We start from the raw sequence: 22,074 nt of genomic DNA on the forward strand, positions 1-22,074 counted from the left end.
ATGGACAGCTATGAGAGCAGCTCCAGTGCCGAGAGGAACGAGTCCGCTGCAGTAATTAGAACCGTTTCCCCCACAGGTCAGAGAGAGAGAGAGAGAGAGAGAGAGTGAGAGAGAGAGAGGGAGAGAGAGAGAGTGATTTGTGAGACTGGGACAGGGAGTGTATTAAGTAAATAGCGGTGTGGGATTAGTTAAGTAGCAGGCGCTACAGACAGTGACGGATCCAAACCAATAATCGACAGGGTTCAGGTCCAGTATCACCAGTACAGAGCTCGGAAGCTGACAATCTGAATATGAATTTGGTACAAATTTTAATTCTGTACACATCATATTAAATACAGTTCTTTATTTCTGCAATGTATTTAATCAATTTATTTTTAAATCATTAAAACTGTTAAAAAAAATTGAAGGTTATACTTTTAAACATTTTTAAATATTTAAAAGCTTAAAAATGTAGCAATTTTATAAATCCAAAATTTCAAAAATCAAACAAATGTGAAATTGAAAATTTCTGAAAGGTTTCATTTATATTTATTTTTTTATCACATTTATTGATTATTTTATTATATATAATATTGTAATGATTCAACAATGAAATGTTTTTAAAATTTACTTAAATAGTTAGTTTTACCTACATATAATTTTAAATTCCAGTTTTAGAGCCTCAAAATACAAATCTCCAAAATCCAGATCCCCAAAATGCAGATTTTATGTAAATCAGCTTAAAGGCAAAGCACAAGGAAAAGTAGACGATTTCAGAGTGATCGCTCTCAGAGTCTAGCCAGTCTGTGACACTAAGCAGAGTTAACTGGAGTCCAAATAATTGATATGTTATAAAGGTGTTTAACGTTTTATGTTCTATTGATTGTAGCCTAGCTAAGTAGAACCGTACCTAAACAGTTACTCGATACAGAGAGTTTTAGAGCAAAAGAAAAAGAGAAAGTTCAAAAGAAATACCGGAAAACAAAATGTTAATATTATTAATATTATATAATAATATTATATAGTTCAAATAAATGAAATTCATATTCACAAACTTTTTCCAGCTTCCAAACATTTCAGTTTATAAGAGTAGAACAAAATATCGCCATAAAGCGATAGAAGCATAAATCTTCTGTATTTATTTGTATGCAAATTAGGCTTCATTTACATAACTGAGTCAATTTCATACTAAATAAAAACAAAATGATCTAGTCTTTTGACATGATTTGCATTAAAAGTTCAATGTTGTGACAATGATTTAAAAAAATAATAATGAAGTGAAATAGTTCTTGTTCAAAACAGAACATTTTGTTGGAAAATAATTCTATAAATAAATAAATAAATAAATAATAAAGTCATTTTCTTTACTATAAAACACCAAAGAAAATTATTCTGTATAAAATTTAAAACCTAAACAACATAAAACAAAAATGATCAACAATTCCTCTGAAATATCCTTCATACCGCTTATTCCAGATTTTTTTTGGAGCATTGTCACAACAAAACATACTGATTTTTGTTTCTGTTTAAATGTATATAAACTGATAGTGAAGAAATATATATATTATAGAGGTTTAATGTGTGTTTATTGTATAAATGCGGTTTAAAGAGCATATACATATACGAATTTGACGTATTTTTCAGGAAACAGACTTTTAAAAGATATATGATGTGACGTGATCAGAATTGGGGGCGGAGCTGGAAGATAATGGCATGGAAGTGAGAGGAAATTAAGTAAGGAATTAAATCAAATGAAGACTTATTTTTTTTTATCTTATCTTTATTATCTAATCTTATCTATATTTTTTTCTGGTCAATTTTTTTTTCTCTAAATTGATTTTTTTTTGTTAACTCTCCAATTAAGAATAACACCTTACACTATACATGTTTTAACCGTTTATTTAAGTATACCTTTTATTCATATATTTATTTATTAATTTTACAGCTATATGAATTTTTCCAACATAACAAATGCCCTGTAGGGAAGCTCTGACCATCTACAATAGAAAGGGGCCTTATCCTTTGACAATCACAAAAAAATATTTATATATACATTATATATATATATATATATATATATATATATATATATATATATATATATATGTATATATATATATATATATATATATATATATATATATATATATATATATATATAGATATATATATAGATATATATATATATATATAGATATATAGATATATATATAAATGAAGTATAGTATCATGGCACATGCACTCGATTACTTTGAGATGTCTTTTTACCCCTAGTTACCCCTAGGGACAAAACAAAAATTGGAAAAATAAAACCTGGAGGAAAAAAAGGAAAAAATTACCACACCTACACAGATCCCAGAATTCTGGCTACAGTGATTCAAATTCCCTGGAGCACGAGCAAAAAAAAATAAAAAATTCTAAACACATCACCTCAAGACTGCATGCCTCCAGCACAGTGCAGGTAGAATCAATCCTCAATTTATCCACTTATACTGAATTACTGGAATAATTACATTTCCCAACATCATATTTCATATCCACTGGAGAAGAAGAAGAAGAACTTGAGGTAGAGAGGGAGAAATTTCCTCTACAGTCCCATACCATTATGTGAATAATGGCCCTGGAGAGGCAGTCCGAGAGCTCCTGCTGGAGTGATCGGATTCCTCTCTAGTAATGAAAGAGTCAACGGCGTTAATGTCTCTGAAATTACACTCAGAAAATGGCTATTTAAATGTAGCACTTGGCCACAATAAAAACGAGCTTCTTTCTCCATTAGCTCGGCTGTATCCTGCATCAAGCAACGATTACACACTCCTGATTTCATTAGAGTTCAGCCAACGTACAATTACACACCGGCTAGATGTGATTGACTGAAGCCAATAGTGATTGGGAACGTTCAGGCCAGGATCTGGGAGATGAGCTATTGCAGGGAAATTACTTGCACATTATGAGTTCATACTCTGAAAAAGCCTTCCAGAAGAGACTTCATGGTTATATTTATGGCGTTTGGCAGATGCCTTAATCCAGATCGACTTACATTTATCTCATTTATACAACTGGGGCCTTGCTCAAGGGCCCAGCAGGGGCTGCTTGGTGGTGCTGGGATTCAAACCACAGAGCCTTAAACACTGAGCTAAAACACATCGCTCAGAGCTGTTTCTGATACACAAAAATTCCTAAATATGGAATAAGAAGCCAGCCTCCTGGTGTCCAGCGGCAGGATCCAGTGCTCTCGTTGCCATGGCACAGGTTCGATTCCCGGGCAGGGTGCTAATCTAGCCACTGAAGAGTTAACTCTCAGTGCTAGTACCATCCGACATAAAACCTACGCCGAATTAAAACATGTGGACCAAACGGAAAGAAGTCATCTTTATTTACTCTTTGTATATAATTTGTTAGATAGTTAATTAAGTCTTAATTATGTCAACTGACCAATCAGAAGTCATAATTTCCGGAGTTTCCCAGACTGTTTCACAAGCTTTTCACACACTGTTAGAATAAATAATGGATAAAGAGCAATGGTTTGATTCTTCTATTTGGAACCGAACACTTCGCCTCATTGACACAACTGAAACACTTCTCTGTTAATAAGACACCTAACAAGCTAATCCAACTCTGATTCATCTATATCTACATCATTTATTATTTTTAAACAAATATCTAGACTGAGATTTTCTACAAAGTTTCAGGCTCAGGATGCAGTATAAATAAAGAAACCTACATTATTGTGTCCTACATTTCAGGAAAAACATTTATTTTGAACAAACACTCATCAAGTATCCAGTACCCAAGATTAGTGATGTGTTTCTAAAGCGGCACAAGAAACACTGAATACATTACAGCGTAACCCAGAGGAACACTTTTAAATGGGACATTAGCTGCATGACATTTGTTCGATTCACTGACGCTGAAATTCGCTGTGCAATCACTACTATTCGACCGAGCCCTGCAGCCACCCCACGGAGAGACACACGTGGACGTTGAGACGAAGTGGGCTGGTAATGAATTATCATATTCTTTCGCCTCATTCATCAGATCTATAGCAGCATTTTACAGAGATCGAAACCTCAAAAAAAATCTATCCCAATGTATTCGATATACTAATAGTCTTAATGTGTTCTGAGCATGCTTGAATATATACATATATATATATATATATATATACACTATATTGCCAAAAGTATTCGCTCACCCATCCAAATAATCAGAATCAGGTGTTCCAATCACTTCCATGGCCACAGGTGTATAAAATCAAGCACCTAGGCATGCAGACTGTTTTTACAAACATTTGTGAAAGAATGGGTCGCTCTCAGGAGCTCAGTGAATTCCAGCATGGAACTGTGATAGGATGCCACCTGTGCAACAAATCCAGTCGTGAAATTTCCTCGCTCCTAAATATTCCACAGTCAACTGTCAGCTGTATTATAAGAACGTGGAAGTGTTTGGGAACGACAGCAACTCAGCCACGAAGTGGTAGGCCACGTAAACTGACGGAGCGGGGTCAGCGGATGCTGAGGCGCATAGTGCGAAGAGGTCGCCAACTTTCTGCAGAGTCAATCGCTACAGACCTCCAAACTTCATGTGGCCTTCAGATTAGCTCAAGAACAGTGCGCAGAGAGCTTCATGGAATGGGTTTCCATGGCCGAGCAGCTGCATCCAAGCCATACATCACCAAGTGCAATGCAAAGCGTCGGATGCAGTGGTGTAAAGCACGCCGCCACTGGACTCTAGAGCAGTGGAGACACGTTCTCTGGAGTGACGAATCGCGCTTCTCCATCTGGCAATCTGATGGACGAGTCTGGGTTTGGCGGTTGCCAGGAGAACGGTACTTGTCTGACTGCATTGTGCCAAGTGTAAAGTTTGGTGGAGGGGGGATTATGGTGTGGGGTTGTTTTTCAGGAGCTGGGCTTGGCCCCTTAGTTCCAGTGAAAGGAACTCTGAATGCTTCAGCATACCAAGACATTTTGGACAATTCCATGCTCCCAACTTTGTGGGAACAGTTCGGAGCTGGCCCCTTCCTCTTCCAACATGACTGTGCACCAGTGCACAAAGCAAGGTCCATAAAGACATGGATGACAGAGTCTGGTGTGGATGAACTTGACTGGCCTGCACAGAGTCCTGACCTCAACCTGATAGAACACCTTTGGGATGAATTAGAGCGGAGACTGAGAGCCAGGCCTTCTCGTCCAACATCAGTGTGTGACCTCACAAATGCGCTTCTGGAAGAATGGTCAAAAATTCCCATAAACACACTCCTAAACCTTGTGGACAGCCTTCCTAGAAGAGTTGAAGCTGTTATAGCTGCAAAGGGTGGACCGACGTCATATTGAACCCTATGGATTAGGAATGGGATGTCACTTAAGTTCATATGCGAGTCAAGGCAGGTGAGCGAATACTTTTGGCAATATAGTGTATATATATATATATATATACTTAATTTAAAAGAAAAAGCTAAGTCCAGTAAGAGAAGGATTATGGAGTGTTTTGTGGAGAAAGTATCAAAAAATCTGAATTCAGATAAGATTTTGCGGTTTACGGTGTAATCGGATTTTACATTCATTACCTTAACCACTACTCAAGGGTGCGCTTACTTTTTCACATTATTGTAAGTCCTTGTAACCTTGACGTGTATAAATTTGAGTGACTGACAGACACACAGTGTTTACACAGGTATGTATATACACAACAGGTATGTGAGCCCCATACCCAACAAAATGTGATGCATTGTGTATTCTGACACCTTTCTATCAGAACCAGCATTAACTTCTTCAGCAACAGTAGCTCGTCTGTTGGATCGGATCACACAGGTCAGCCTTCACTCCCCACGTGCATCAATGACCCTTGGCCACCCATGACCCTGTCACTGGTTCACCACTGTTCCTTCCTTGGACCACGTTTGATAGATACTGACCACTGCAGATCGGGAACACCCCACAAGAGCTGCAGTTTTGGAGATGCTCTGATCCAGTGGTCTAGCCATCACAATTTGGCCCTTTGTCAAACTCGCTCAAATCCTTACGCTTGTCCATTTTTCCTGCTTCTAACACATCAACTTTGAGGACAAAATGTTCACTTGCTGCCTAATATATCCCACCCACTAACAGGTGCCATGATGAGGAGATAATCAGTGTTAACACGTCAGGATTAAACGACTGCTGCATTCTGTTCTGCTGAAGCTAAATGCTGAAGCTGATTATACAATGATGTAATAATACATTTTTATCATACATCATCCGTTTTTATACATACATTTTGTTATTATGATGGATTTATAGCTACCTATGGCTACGCTGTGGAATGTTTTGCTATTATTGTGTATGTTTAAATAACTATAAACAAAACATCTATCTCTTTAGACAGATATTACATTTATATTTCTGCCATTTGATGAACATCCTTATCCAAAGTGACTTGCAATTAATCGCATTTTAGACAACTGAGGATTAAGGGCCTTGCTCACGGGCCCAGCAGAGGCAGCTTGATGCACCTGGGATTCAAACTGCAAACCTTCTGACCAGTAGTCTAACCCCTTAACCACTAAGCTAGTGCATCACTGATTTGAGACGATACTGTTAAAGACAGTGAAGACAATATTCTCAATTAAAACAATGTGTATATATGAAGAATGAACATAACGTCCATCCATCGTCTATACCCGCTTTATTCCTAATTAGGGTCACGGGGGTCTGTTGGAGGTTATCCCAGCACACATTGGGCGAAAGGCAGGGGTACACCCTGGACAGGTCGGCAGTCCATCACAGGGCCACATACAGACAGACAACCACACACACCCACTCCTATTTAGAATTACCTAATAACCTAATGTGGGAGGAAACCAGAGTACCCAGCACAGGGAGAACATGCAAACTCCACACAGAAAGGCCCCTGCTTGTTCGAACCCGGGATTCGAACCCAGGACCTTCTTGCTGTGAGGCAACAGTAACAAACAAGAAAAACAGGTAGGTTCGAGGCTCATTCCTAATTTGCATATTCATAAACTCTGGATTGCGATTCTAGATACATCTGTGCTTTTTTTTTTTGTTGTTTCCCTCTCATCTGCTGACTTTTATCATGTAACCTCCAAGCAATTGAAGAAGAAGAAAAAAAGGCTCAGTTTAAACAGGTTTGTTATTGAAGAAGAAGAAAAGACCAGACGAAGGAAAAGACGAGGTCGTGTTTGTGCAACAGCTGAGGAGACCCGGGATGATGCTTTACACCATTTGTTGTGCATAATAAGAGAATTCTGGGCTGCTTCGGAGTGATGACCCTGAAGCATTCGGAGAAAAAAAAAAATCACAGGCGCGAATCTCTTCCCATCTCATCCCTTCTGTTTTATAGTTTTTTAATATTTTAGAGGCAGCATCGTGCCAGGAAACCTTAACCTCACCCCAAACACCAGCTGGCTGTCTGACCCCCTAGTGGAAAAACAGGATTTTTAATTAAAACTTGTACCTTCACTACTTTTAATGGGAAAATGTTTATTATTTTTTTTATTTTTTAAATTCCATTTGAAACAGAGGATATGCTTCGAAGCAAGAGATGGAATTTTTGAATAAAAATTTTGTCACATGCTTTTTCCTGCTTGTCTATCTCTCTCTCTCTCTCTTTTCAAAATAAGTCCTGAGCGTGGAGATGAGCACTCCAGCGCCAGCAAATGCACTTTTACTTACTGGTGATTCAACACTACCCATCCATTTCCCCAAACATCGGAGCACCTTGAGTGTGTCCATCTGTGTGCACATATGGAAGTGCGCTATTCTGTCTCTCCTATTTTTTTTTTTTTTTTGATGCCAGCCACTTTACGTTTGATAGCTCGCCAGTTGACAGAGTGCTGTTGCGCTGAGGAATCCATAGAAAACGGAGGTGCGATTGAACAGGCCCGAGAACACGGAGGGGAAAAAATAAAAAATACATAAACAAGTACGACATTTAAATAGACATGAACATACATGAGTACACTCTGTTCACAGGCTATGAAGCAGGGTAGTGGCTTGGTAAATTGCTTTGGAAATGAGCTGCGCTTCATAGGCTGAGCTTTGTCGAGCCTCTAGCACTTTCCTCAAGCCACTGATGACTAGACAGCCACAAGAAGCTGTTAACATCCTGTGGAACTGTGCAGGGCATTAAAGGAAAAGGAAAAAAAAAAAACCAAAGTCACCACTTTTCCATTACAGGTTTGGGTTAAAGTGAGCCGGAACAATCTGGAACAGGATTCCAGCACCCCAAAAGAAATTGCAGGGGTAAAAACTTGAGGATTTTTTTGGAGGGGGGGGGGGGTTGTACCTGTAGAGTGACCGACAGCAGGAAGCTCTAGATTGTGTGTGTATGCTTGGGGATGGGGGGGCTTTACATCATGGTTTTATATCTCGGTCCATTGATAAGGCACAAGTGACCTTTTTGATCTTGTACAGACATTTGGCTGGAAAACTTGTGTTGTTGTTGTCAGGTTGTCTGTTCATCCATCCCTCTGAGAATTTTTGTACAATAATGGATTTTTGAATGTTCACAGGATTCTTAAGGCAGATGTAACCAACAGATTTGATTCGATTCTTCAAGGTCACATCAAGGTCGAATGTCTGAAATTTTTTTTATTCAGTAAAAAAAATTCCTTTCTGTCTAAAGTATATTTTATTTCAAGGGCATTTTATGGTTGAGGCGCTTCTATTGAGTCTAAGTGAGATACATTAAAATCTAGTACTAGGCATCAGCAGTCCATCCAACCAATTGAGGAAAGGGGAAATGGGGAAACTCTTTCCTCATCCTGGGGCGTGTCTATTTCCTCATCCAGGGGCATGTCTATTTCCCCATCCAGGGGGCATGTCTATTTCCTCATCCAGGGGTGTGTCTATTTCCTCATCCAGGGGTGTGTCTATTTACTCATCCAAGGGGGCGTGTCTATTTCTCCATCCAGGGGCATTTCTATTTCCCTATCCAGGAGCATGTCTATTTACTCATCCAAGGGGGCGTGTCTATTTCCCCATCCAGTGGCACGTCTATTTCCTCATCCAGGGGCGTGTCTATTTCTCCATCCAGGGGCATGCCTATTTCCCCATCCAAGGGGCCGTGTCTATTTCCCCATCCAGGGGCATTTCTATTTCCCTATCCAGGAGCATGTCTATTTACTCATCCAAGGGGGCGTGTCTATTTCCCCATCCAGTGGCACGTCTATTTCCTCATCCAGGGGCGTGTCTATTTCCCCATCCAGGAGCATGTCTATTTCCCCATCCAGGGGCATGTCTATTTCCCCATCCAGGGGCATGTCTATTTCCTCATCCAGGAGCATGTCTATTTACTCATCTAAGGGGGCATGTCTATTTCTGCATTCCAGGGGCGTGTCTATTTCCATATCCAGAGGCATGTCTATTTCCCCATCCAGGATCATGTCTATTTGCTCATCCAGGGGCACGTCTATTTCCTCATCCAGGGGTGTGTCTATTTACTCATCCAAGTGGGCATGTCTATTTCTCAATCCAGGGGCATGTCTGTTTCCTCATCCAAGTGGGCATGTCTATTTCCTCATCCAAGTGGGCATGTCTATTTCTCAATCCAGGGGCATGTCTGTTTCCTCATCCAAGTGGGCATGTCTATTTACTCATCCAAGTGGGCATGTCTATTTCTCAATCCAGGGGCATGTCTGTTTCCTCATCCAAGTGGGCATGTCTATTTCCTCATCCAGGGGCATGTCTATTTCCTCATCCAGGGGCATGTCTATTTCCTCATCCATGGGGCATGTCTATTTCCTTATCCAGGGGCATGTCTATTTCCTCATCCAGGGGCATGTCTATTTCCTCATCCATGGGGCATGTCTATTTCCTTATCCAGGGGCATGTCTATTTCCTCATCCAGGGGCATGTCTATTTCCTCATCCAGGGGCATGTCTATTTCCTCATCCAGGGGCATGTCTATTTCCTCATCCAGGGGCATGTCTATTTCCCCATCCAGAAGCATGTCTATTTACTTATCAAAGGGGGCGTCTCTATTTCCCCATCCAGGGACGTGTCTATCTCCTCATTCAGGGGTGTGTCTATTTCCCCATCAGCTCAGAAATCTTTCCACAGCATTACGCTAGCATTCAGACTTCAAAGCCTTAGAGTGGATTCTGCATTTGTTTTTTGGGGGGCGGAGCAAACTCTGTATGGAGTTACTGTATTTGCCTTTATTTTAAATTTCAAAACAAGCTCCAGCAAACCCCTGTCAAAATAGTTGACCACACCTTTAATAAGGTACCAGCAGTTTGTTTAAAAGTTTCAACAGGGAATAACTGATGTGATGCATGCAGAGTAAACACACAAATGAACAACGAGCTAAAAGATTCGCCGTCATTAACCAATAAAAACACTGACAGATCTCGCTCTGTGCTGGTGAAGAAAATGGAAGTGATGTCATGGTATAATATTTGTGAGGCAGTTTTTGTGAGATATGGCTATATTCTGGATAAGAGGCTGGTTTGTTGAGACCAAAATTGTTTTCTTTTCATTATTGACCAAAATTATTGTTGTCATTGTTGAATTGCATAATCTTGACATTCAGAAAACATGAATTCTATTTCAGCATCATTGAGCACGCTCATTAAAAGTAAGTGAGTGCACAGCAGAAAACTGCAAGTGAGAGCACCAGTTGTGTGAGTGCTGAGTGCTAAAGGAATGAGGTTCCTTTCACTTTTGTGTTCAAAAAACTATCGCATGTGAAAGCAGCAGTTGTGCGAGTGCTGAGCACTGATATTCTTTTCTGCAGAAAACTGCTGCATGTGAGAGCACCAGTTGTGCTAGGGCTGAGTGCTAAAGCACTGAGGTTCCTTTCAATTTTGTGCTCAGAAAACTATCGCATATGAAAGCAGCAGTTGTGCGAGTGCTGATCGATGAGGCACTGAGATTTCTTTCAATTTTGTGCGCAGAATACTGTTGCATGTGAAAGCAGCAGTTTTGTGAGAGCTGAGCACTGAGACAATGAGCTTCCTTTCACTTTTGTGTGCCAAAAACAGTTGCATGTGAGCGCTCCAGTTGTGCGAGTGCTGAGCACTGAGCACTGAAACACTGAATTACTTTCAATTTTGTGTTCAGAAAACTATCGCATGTAAGAGCAGCATTTGTGTGAGCACTAAGATTCTTTTCTGCTGAAAACTGTTGCATGTGAGAGCTCCAGTTGTGCGAGTCCTGAGCGCTGAGGCACTGAGCTTCCTTTCACTTTTGTTCGCCAAAAAACTGTCGCATGTGAGAGCACCAGACTTTTCTTCGCTACACTCACGCATTTTTATTGACCATGCTCGATGATACTACAATAGAATTTGTTTTCTGAAAATGCAGAGATGTCTATGTTTATTTAAACAACAACAACAACAATTTTGGTTCAAATGAAAAGAAAACAATTTGGGTCCAAGCCACTCAGGTGCCTTTCACTTTTCTGCCCCAGAACTTGTGAAATGCTGGATGCGAAGGTAAGATGTATTTTCACACGGCGATGATTGGTTCAATCTCAAACATCCGTTTCATTCAAAATAAAATTTTTAGACATGTCTAGTTTAATGTATTCTGGTCATTAATACCGATCTTTAATAATAGCTTTAATTGAAAAATAAACAACACATTTCATTGTTACTCCAATTTGTGTCGGCAAAATAAAGGTTAAATAGAAAATGAAACAAAAAATGTTCCAAAAAAATGTAGAAAAAAAATAAAAATGATAAAAGACTCCTGTTATGAAATATTCAGGCTTTTCATTATTCATCTTAAAAAGGAGAAAATCAATGTCCTTTTCTGTAGTCGTTTTGAACCTGGAGGCTACAAGGGCTTGATAATTGATTGTGCACTTTTATTAATTTAGACTTTGTTCCTCAAAGGCAAAGCTCCATGCCTGTGAAGATGAGGCCCGTCTATTAAACAGGATATTTAATGAGGCTTCTCAGGAAGTGTGAAACTACCAATCGGGAAACAGCGCACTCGTGCTACTTGTACTAGCTACGCTTACTGAAAAACTAGATTACAACAGTCGAATGTTTTGAGGTTGTTTTTTTTACTTTACAGGGGCAATGGTGGCTCAAACCGTTAAGGCTTGGGATTATTGATCGGAATATTCGGGTTCAAGACCCAGTGCTGCCACTGTTGGGCCCCTGAGCAAGGCTCTTTAACCCTCACTTCTCCAGGGGTGCTGCATCATGGCTGACCCTGTGCTCTGACCCCAAATTTAGGATATGTGAAGAAACTGTTCTGTACTGTACAAATAAAGGCTTCTTCTACATGTTCCTGTACATTTAGTTGTTTTTGTATTAAATGTGTAGATTTGTGAATGAACACAGGAAGCACGTTTTCCTGGTCAGGGTCATGGTGAATGCGGGACATATCCCAGGAACGCCATCACGAATGGAATGCCGGTCCCTGACACTGAGACTAGGGATTCCAAACTGTAGGATTCAGCAAAATGTTTGAGAAACCTTTGAATGTTTAACATCATAACAAGATCTCCAGCATTCAGTGTTGAACATTTTTGCTCAAACTGTCTTTTCATGGCTAACGTGGCTGTGGAAAAAAAAAAAAAAAAAAAAATTCTAAAAGGAGCTTCTATAAAGGCATCTGATTAGCATTAAATTCAGGATTACATAATAAACAAACAAACAAATAAATAAACAAACAAACAAAAATTCTAAAAAAAAAATATTATAGAGGCATCAGATGAGCATTAAATTCAGACTTACATAATACACAAATAATGTTGATTATTTTACTAGCTTTCTTGGTAGATCTGGACATTTTTGCTCAAATTGTCTTTTCATGGCTAACACACTGCTCTGGAAAAAAAAAATTAAACTTAAAATAAAAAAGGGAAAATTCTAAAAAAAAAAATCTAAAAAAGTCGATATAAAAAGTTGCTTCTTTATAGATGCATTGGAGTTACATAATAAACTAATAATGTTGATAGGTACTATTCTACTCTTGGTAGAATAGTAGCTGTGGAAAAAAATAAAATTAAAAAACATTCTAAGAATTTTAAAATTCTAAAAGTAAAATTCTAAAAGTAGAAATTCAGAGTTACATAATACACTAATAATGTTGATTATTTTTGCTAGCTTTCTTTGTAGAATAGCAGCTGTGGGAAAAAAAATAAAAAAATAATTCAAAAAAAAGAGTTTAAATTCTGAAAATAATGCTAAGAATTTTAAAATTCTAAAAGTAAAATTCTAAAAGTAGAAATTCAGAGTTACACAATAAAGAAATAATGTTGATTATTTTGCTAGCTTTCTTGGTAGATGTTGGCATTTTCTGCTCAAAAATCTTAAAAATTCCAAAATTATTTTTTTTAAAAAGTAGCTTCTTTATAGAGGCATCAGAGTAGCATAAAACTCAGGACCCTAGAATGACCACATGTTTACTTAAAATTTTGAAATTGAAATTGTCTTAACAACAACAAAAGCTAAAAACATTTACATTTGACATTCAGACGTTTTATTCAGAATTTTCCAAAACTTAAAAAGTAAAGTCAACTGAGTAAAATCAACTCATTACAAATTTCCAGTGTGTGTGTGTGTGTGTGTGTGTGTGTGTGTGTGTGTGCTACTAGGGATTTGCTTCCTGCATTTGTATCAGCTACTTTACTCTTGAACTCTGCAAATGGTGCAATCGGGTCTGTGTGTGTGTTCAATCATTACTGTATAATTTGCTGTTAATTGCCTATTAGGGTTAGTCTAAAAATGCCAAATGAGCTGCCAGCTCCGGCAACTGTTTTACCAAGTAATGATTTATACCTGATTCATAATAGAAAACCTTCATTCGATCAGTGAAAGAAATTCCCGCTGTATTCATTTGCCTAGACTGCTGAAAAAAGTGACATTTATAAATCTTTGTTATATTCCAAACAGGTTTAAAGCGACTCCATGACAATATCCGGCACACCACGTATGCGATAGATAAGCGCACATGAAATACAATAAAATACATGCTAAATATAAAAAATACTCTACCCCGACCCTCTAGTTTGTATGCAGCAGCTGCCTGGAAGTAGTTTCCCAAAGTCTATATCAGTTAATCCTTTAATGTGCCCAGCTTAGGGACTGGCTGTCAGTATCTGCGATGCAAGGACTACGTGAGGACGTAGCGTATCGCCACGTTCTTGTTCCTCTGCAGAAGTCTGTGCACATGTCGCCTGTGCGCGTGGTAATTTGCTGTAAGCTGTCGTGTTAATAGGGTGGTAATGGGAGCTTCCCAGGTGAGCCTGTGATGACAGCTTGCATATGGTTTGTGCTGATGACACACAGCGCACTGGAGAGGAAAAGCTCACCGGCTCAAAAGTTGAGCAGGGATTACGGCCACAAATATTTCATGCTGAACAGCCGAAGCGATTTTGCACGGCTTCTTTTCCTGAGACGTTTAATTAAAACAATATGCATTTCTTTTATAATGATTCAAACGTAAAGCTAGTTGTATGTTATATTACCCTGTTGTTCTTTCGGCTGCTCCCTGTTCGGGGTCGCCACAGGGGATTATTTGGCCGCATGTTGGCACAGGATCTTATACCGGATGCCCTTCCTGACTCAACACTCCCATTTTATCCAGGCTTGGGACTGGCACCGAATTGGGTGAGCTCCCTGCCTGGGAATTGAACCCAGGCCACAGGAATGTGATCATGGGATCCTGCCGCTTGACCACCAGGAGGCTCATATGTTATATTATGCTAGTTGTATATATAGTTGTGCATGGGATATACACCGATCAGGCTTAACATCATGAGCACTTACAGGTGAAGTGAATAACACTGATGATCTCCTCATCATGGCACCTGTTAGTGGGTGGGATATATTAGGCAGCAAGTGAACATCTTGTCCTCAAAGTTGATGTTAGAAGCAGGAAAAATGGACAAGCGTAAGGATTTGAGCGAGTTTGATGAAGGGCCAAATTGTGATGGCTAGACCACTGGATCAGAGCATCTCCAAATCTGCAGCTCTTGTGGGGTGTTCCCGGTCTGCAGTGGTCAGTATCTGTCAGAAGTGGTCCAAGGAAGGAACAGTGGTGAACCGGCGACAGGGTCATGGGCGGCCAAGGCTCATTGATGCACGTGGGGATCAAAGGCTGGTCCATGTGATCCAACAGACGAGCTACTGTTGCTCACAACGCTGAAGAAGTTCTGATAGAAAGGGGTCAGAATACACAGTGCGTGACAGGTCAGGGCTGTTTTGGTAGTAAAAGGGAGACCAACACAATATTAGACAGGTGGTCATAATGTTATGCCTGATCGGTGTAGTAGTTCTGCAGTTGCACCACATTAAGCACAGTTAAGGCCATTTTAAAGCAGTATCTGGTAAAATAAATAAATTAATACATTAATTAATGACTAATACAAGTAAAGCTACGTTCACATTTATATATATACTGTGATGTTTTTATAGCTCCAAGTCTCTTGTCTCTGTACCGTGAAGTCACAGGTAGTGGAAGATGTCTTCTACTGGTTGCCATAGTAATAGCGTTCATCAGTGGGTGGAGCAACATGCGTTCCAAATCAATTATCGAAATATCTGAATGATATCGTACGAGACGAAGGAGCATTATCATGTGCTCTACTTTCTTCTCTCCCATCGGCTGCATCAAGCGGCTCCATATTTGAAACTCGCTGATTAGGACACGCCCACATCTACCTCTTGCTATCGCCTGAAGTCACCAGCTCTCATTGAATCTCTGGTCGTTGTATTTTCTGTACATAGCACAACAGGCGAAAATATGTAGAACATCCCCCCCCACAAAAAGAAAGGTTTATTTTCAGCGCCAGTGTGTGAGGAAACCACAGCTGTCTTCTGGTCCAGAGTGCTTGTTTGTGTTTAGGGTCTCCTGTCAGTCATTTCACAATCACTACCCAACGCTCCTTCACTCCACCTACAGCTCTTCCCTCTTATCTCTTGTTTCCATGGACTCCTGCAACACCGTGGAAGAAATCGCATATCGCAGACACAACTTTACATGATTCTGGGAAGGAGAGACGAGTCTGGGAAAAAAAAAAAAGCAGCAGAAACCTAGCACACAGAGTGATAGTGTCACTCAAACTAGCTAAAGCATGACACAAAGCAGCGTGTGCAAACAGCAGCGCACTCGATCATGCATGAGCGATACAAACCAAAGCACAGCCTCCTCTCTTCTTTACACTCTCTGGATATATTACTATGATTATTTGTGATGATTTATTTCAACTGTGTATTTTTGATTTTTTTTTAAAATTATTATTATTATTATTTTTAAGAATGAGCAACTTCATACAAATAAACAAATCGATACAAATTAGTGAAATAAATATTTTTAAATCATTTTAGAAAATCTATTAAGGTAAGAAACATAAAAAGAAAATACACAGAATGCTTCTGTTTAATTCCTCGACTAAAAAACCTTCTTAAATTAAATTTCCTGGAAGGATCTGAATCGTTTTTTGAAGTGCTAAAAAATGTGTAACAATTTCTGAGGTACATTTTTGCCGGTTTTGTTTTTACTTAAAGATGTCTAAAGGATCTAATAGAGTTAATGATAATGAAAGAAATCCACTTCTTCTTCTTCTTCTTCTTCTTTCGGCTTTTCCCTTCAGGGGTCGCCACAGCGAATCATCTCTCTCCACCTATCCCTATCTTCTGCATCCTCAACAGTTACACCCACTAGCTTCATATCCTCATTTATTACATCCATGTACCTCCTCTTTGGCCTTCCTCTTTGCCTCCTGCCTGGCAGCTCCATGTCCAACATTCTCCTACCAATATCCTCACTGTCCCTCCTCTGAACATGTCCAAACCATCTTAATCTGGCCTCCCTAACTTTGTCCGCCAAACGTCCAACATGAGCTGTCCCTCTGATGTACTCATTCCTAATCCTGTCCAACCGTGTCGCTCCCAAAGAGAACCTCAACATCTTCAGCTCTGCTACCTCCAGCTCTGACTCCTGGCCGGTTTCATCACTATCTTTTAAAATAAAAGAAATCCACTAACAACACAAATTCAAGTTTCTTGTGAAGAAAATCCTTCATCAGATTATTGGTTGTTGTTGTTATAAAGTAGAGTAACAAGATGTTTCATGCTAAATTAATTAAATTAAATTAGAGGGGAAAAAAGACAAACATTTTTCAAAAAAATTTTATTTGTTAATTTGTTAAATCTTCAATTCTTAATTTGATATTCTATTCTAAATTCAAAAATTCTACATTTTCAATTAACCAGAAAATTCTAATAATAATAATAAATTTATAAAGGCTACAATCTTTTATATTAATATAAATACTACAGCACTTATTTTTTCCTTGCTTCTTATTAATTTGTCATTATTATTGAATTATTTATTGCAGTCTAAGGAGGAGTGGCCAGGTTTCTGTTTCACTATAAGTGATATATTTTATATAACTGTGTATATGACAAATAAAATCTTGAATCCTCAATGTGGAAATAATACAACTAGAACCAAAATATTTTAGACAATTTCATATTCAAAAATTCATCTGCATTAATCGACAAATATCAACAAATATCTGATTACTTGGCTTTGGTTACTGAGTGAAATTTGTAAAAAAAAAGAAAAAAAAAGAAAATTAATACTTGCTCTAATTCATAGACTCTTTGTCGATTAATTCACATGAACAGTTGACTGTTGGAGCTGTAGTGTTTATGTTATTATTATCATTATTATTATTAAAGAAATTATTAAATTCAAAAGCTTGTACTACTTATTGATGACAAACCTGACTGATTTGTTACGCGGCTCTTTCTGTTCTTTCTACGACTTTTTATCGTACACTCTTCCTTCTTTTTTATGAAATCTGATCTCTAGTCCAATTGAAAAGGCCTTGAAGGCCTTTGTTCGGTTAAACTTATCAAGTTTCTTCCTTTTATACATTTCAGAATGGCAGTGAAAGCCATGATGGGGTCTGATTATTAGTGTTTCTTTCCTAAGTAATTGATTAATAATAATAAGCACCTAATAATAAGTGATTGTTGGCTGATTCCCACACACCGGTGAGGTTTACGCTGTCCGAGGAGCGTGAAGACTCACGTGAAGACACCCGGCTAAGTGTAACGGTGTGAATTGCTGCTTATGATATCCACCGCTTTCCTCATGTATGAGCTCACAGATGCCCATGGCTGGCGAATGTCGCTGTGATTGATGGGGGGATAGCAGAAAGAGAAAGAGAGAGAGAGAGAGTACACCGTCCCTCCTTCCACCCTGACAGCACGGCCAGTTTTGCTCTCTCGGACCCCGTGGCCGAGGTGGTAAGCATCGCCAGGATCCGAACTCACGATCTCTGACCAAACGTATTATTATTCAATATTTGAGAAAATCATATGATTTATGCAAAGGTAAAGAAAGTTCTAAATGATACATCGGCCCAGTAAATATTAATAATAATAATGATAATATTAAATGGGTGTATAGTGTAAAGCTCTTGTGCACAAAGATGAATAGAAGTGAGCCACTGAGCTGCAGATTGGGAGGAATTCGTCTCAACCCCTCCTTCCCGTCTTTCCCAGCAAAAGAACAAGCCCCGAATCGATCCGAGGTGAAGACTTTAGTATATGAGCCAAGTGAGATAACGCCCTTAGTCTTGCAGCACTTCTATACGTGTCTCATCATCTGCTTAAACAGCTCTGCATTCAGACAGGATCATTTCTACTGGTAATGTGAAAAAATAAATAAAAAAATAAAAATGTCAATTAAAAAACAAAAAATTAAAATTTTTAATCTGTGATTGTGTGTCTTTTTTTTTTGCTAAGCACTTAACGAGTGACACTAATCTTCCTGTCTGATAAGCAGCACTTAATATCTGACTGAAATTTTGTGAGAATAAAAAAATAAATAAATAATGACAGAAAATGCACAGAGAAATCATCTGAAAAGCTGCAGCAGCACCAGCGTGTTCAGCCTCCGTGAAGCACTTCAGACTTTCTGAGCGGTGCAGAGGACAACTGGCAGAGGCTACTGTTTCCCGAAAGAGGCATCTGGCATGATGGATGACTAAATGCAGATGATGGATGACCAGGTCATTCAGGCCGGGTAAAGCCATTAGTAAAGCTTTTACTGAGATGTCCGGCCACCAAGATCGACTTTCCTCTGACTTCAAGTGCAGAGTGTAAATGAGCAGGCTGTTTTCACAACTCCACGTGCACTTATCCATGTGTCTCAGTTTGCATCACGCTCCTAAACAGCCTTATTACACTGTATAGGTTGATCACACGTCATAGGTAAGAACAGGAAATGGCTATTTATAGCTGGACGTCTCTCCTGGTTTTTTATCTTGCAGAAACGGCTTATAGTTAAATTCGTTAAAGCATCTCATGTAGCTTTACAAAGCTGTACACATCCATCCATCCATTTTCTACACCCGCTTTATTCCTAATTAGGGTCACGGGGGTCTGCTGGAGCCTATCCCAGCACACATTGAGTGAAAGGCAGGGGTACACCCTGGACAGGTCTATATATATATATATATATATATATATATATATATATATATATATATATATATATATATATATATCAGAAATAATGAAGTATTAAATAAGGGGCAGAAGTGAATTATTTCATAAAATTTAGGAATCCTTTTTGAATTATATAGAATTATCTGATCTGACAGATTTTTATTCCTTTTTTCCTCCCTTTTTTTCTTTCTTCTTTCTTTTTTTTCCCTCAATTTTTTTCATAATTTTCCCCGTCCCCCTTTTTTCTTTCTTTTCTTTTTTTCCTGTTATTTATACTGTACCCCCCCTTTTTTTCTTCTTTCTTTTTTTCCTCAATTTTTTATACTGTACCCCATCCCCCCCTTTTTTCTTTCTTCTTTCTTTTTTTCCCTCAACTTTTTATATTGTACCCCATCCCCCCTTTTTTTTCTTTCTTCTTTATTTTTTTCCTCAATTAATTATACTGTACCCCCCCTTTTTTTCTTTCTTCTTTATTTTTTTCCCTCAATTTTTTATACTGTACCCCATCCCCCCTTTTTTTTCTTTCATTCTTTTTCTCAATTTTTTATACTGTACCCCATCCCCCCTTTTTTTCTTTCATTCTTTTTCTCAATTTTTTATACTGTACCCCATCCCCCCTTTTTTTCATTCTTCTTTCTTTTTTTCTCAATTTTTTATACTGTACTCTGTGCCCCCCCCTTTTCTTTTTTCTTTTTGCTTTCTTTATTTTTCTCCGTTTCCATCCAGTTCTGTCCCATCCCCATTTTTTCTCTCTTCTTTCTTTGTTTTTTCTAAATTTTTTATACTGTACCCCGTCCCCCTTTTTTTCTTTCTTCTTTCTTTCTTTTTTTTTTAATTCCTCCTCAGCTTTTATTTATTTTCAGTTTACTCAATGTGTGTTTGTCTCTTGCGTTTTGGCTGAAGTTATTGATGTTATTAGATGTTATTGTTTTGTTTGAAAAAAAAAAAGCAAAATAAAATTTTAATTTTGTTAATGAAATTCGTAAATAAAGCAAGCGCAGGTCTAGTGAGAGAAGAAACACTACACTGAAAGTCAGAGACACAAACCTGTGGGAAACCAGTCTCAAAGTTCCATTGATTCGGTTCCTCTTTACACGTGCACACACACACACACACACACACACACACACACTTCAGCATCCCAGTATTTAAGAGTTGAGCATTGATGTGATTTCCCTCCACACAGACAGACAGAGACAGACACACACATGCACACACACACAGACTTCAGTATTCAAGCTAGTGTGTGTGTGTGTGTGTGTGTGTGTGTGTGTGTGTCTGCACAAGGTCTGAGTTTACCAGTTAGAACCTGAGAATCAATGCAAACAATACATCTGATGCGTAAAATGGTGGTAACGAGTTTAAAAGTCGAGCACTGATATTATTCTCCTCTTACACACACACACACACACACACACACACACGGTGCGCACCGAGTGAGTGTGTGCAGAGGACACACACTCACACACACTCGCTAAATGACGCGAACAAAATCGGGTAAACGAGTTGAAAAGTCGAGCATTGATGCTATTCTCCTCCACACACACACACACACACACACACACTCAGTGTTACTATATCCGTGGCATAGGTGCTCTCTACTACAAACACTCCTCCATCCTGAACAACGTTTTTACCTTTTTATCTCTCTCTCTCTCTCTCTCTCTTTTCCCCCCGAAATGTCCTACCTGTTCAGATGTCGTGTCTCAGGCGCGCGCTGTCATCTCTCCCACCTCACACTGACTGAACTTTGAGTCCGTGCGCGAGCCGCAGTGCTCTTTCCTTTTTTTCCCACCCTTTCCTCGCGCCGACACGCAGCGTGATGGCTCGCGCACCTCAGATTCACCTCAGATAGAAACGCGTCAGTCAATCAGAGCTGCTCCTTATTTCACACATTATTAAAAACCCAATAACAGCAATATCGTATTCCAGCTTCCAGCCCGGATCTCCTCAGAGGTGTGTGTGTGTGTGTGTGTGTGTAGTGTTGTGCGTGTAGTGGTGTGTAAAGGTTAAAACAACAGGAAGTACATGGCGAGTGTTTTTTCGTGCTGTTAAGAGTGCGCGTGCGAGAGAGAGCTGCTCGGTAATTACTACCCAGCGCACGCGCCCGTTCAGCGAGACGCACTAAATAGCCAACACCAGGCATCAAAACACACTTCATAACACAACTGTTTTAACGCAGAAACACTCTTCAAACTTATCCTGAAGCTTCCTCGTTTATAAAAAGAAAAAGAAAAAATGGAAAATAGCAATTCTGTTGTTATGTATAATGTTTATTTAAGTTTTTGTCACATATACATTACTGCACAGTGAAATTCTTTCTTCGCATATCCCATCCATGAGGGCTGTGGTCAGAGTGCAGGGTCAGCCATGATGCAGCGCCCCTGGAGCAGGGGAGGGTTGGGGGCCTTGCTCAAGGGCCCAATGGTGGCAGCTGGGCAGTGCTGGGGCTTGATCTGGTCAACGACCCAGAGCATGAACCACTTGAGTGACCATTATTATTTATATGAATATAGTATATTAGAATTTGTTGTACTCTTCCTCTGTGTCTTATACCTGGGAATGGTGCACATACTTTACCTTCACTAACTATTACTCTGAAAGCTAAAGAGCAGTCCTTAGCAGAGGGAGATGGACGGAATAATATGTCCGTTTTTATTGCTGAACTCTGA

At 39.0% G+C, this 22,074-nt stretch overlaps 1 protein-coding gene across 5 annotated transcripts in view; it reads right to left on the reverse strand.

Moving 5' to 3' along the window:
• Nucleotides 1-21,428, reverse strand: part of tenm2b (teneurin transmembrane protein 2b) — a 312,231-nt gene extending 290,803 nt beyond the window's left edge. For 3 of the 5 annotated variants that reach the window (XM_058415431.1, XM_058415432.1, XM_058415429.1), the window contains exon 1: nt 21,091-21,427. The gene's annotated coding sequence lies outside the window, so the exon portion shown is untranslated. Of the gene's footprint in view, nt 1-21,090 lie in introns of all 5 variants that reach the window. The other 2 variants (XM_058415430.1, XM_058415428.1) reach the window with 1 other exon arrangement.
• Nucleotides 21,429-22,074: the final 646 nt, after the last annotated feature.

Source organism: Hemibagrus wyckioides, linkage group LG18, assembly GCF_019097595.1.
Source record: "Hemibagrus wyckioides isolate EC202008001 linkage group LG18, SWU_Hwy_1.0, whole genome shotgun sequence".
NCBI lineage: Eukaryota > Metazoa > Chordata > Actinopteri > Siluriformes > Bagridae > Hemibagrus > Hemibagrus wyckioides.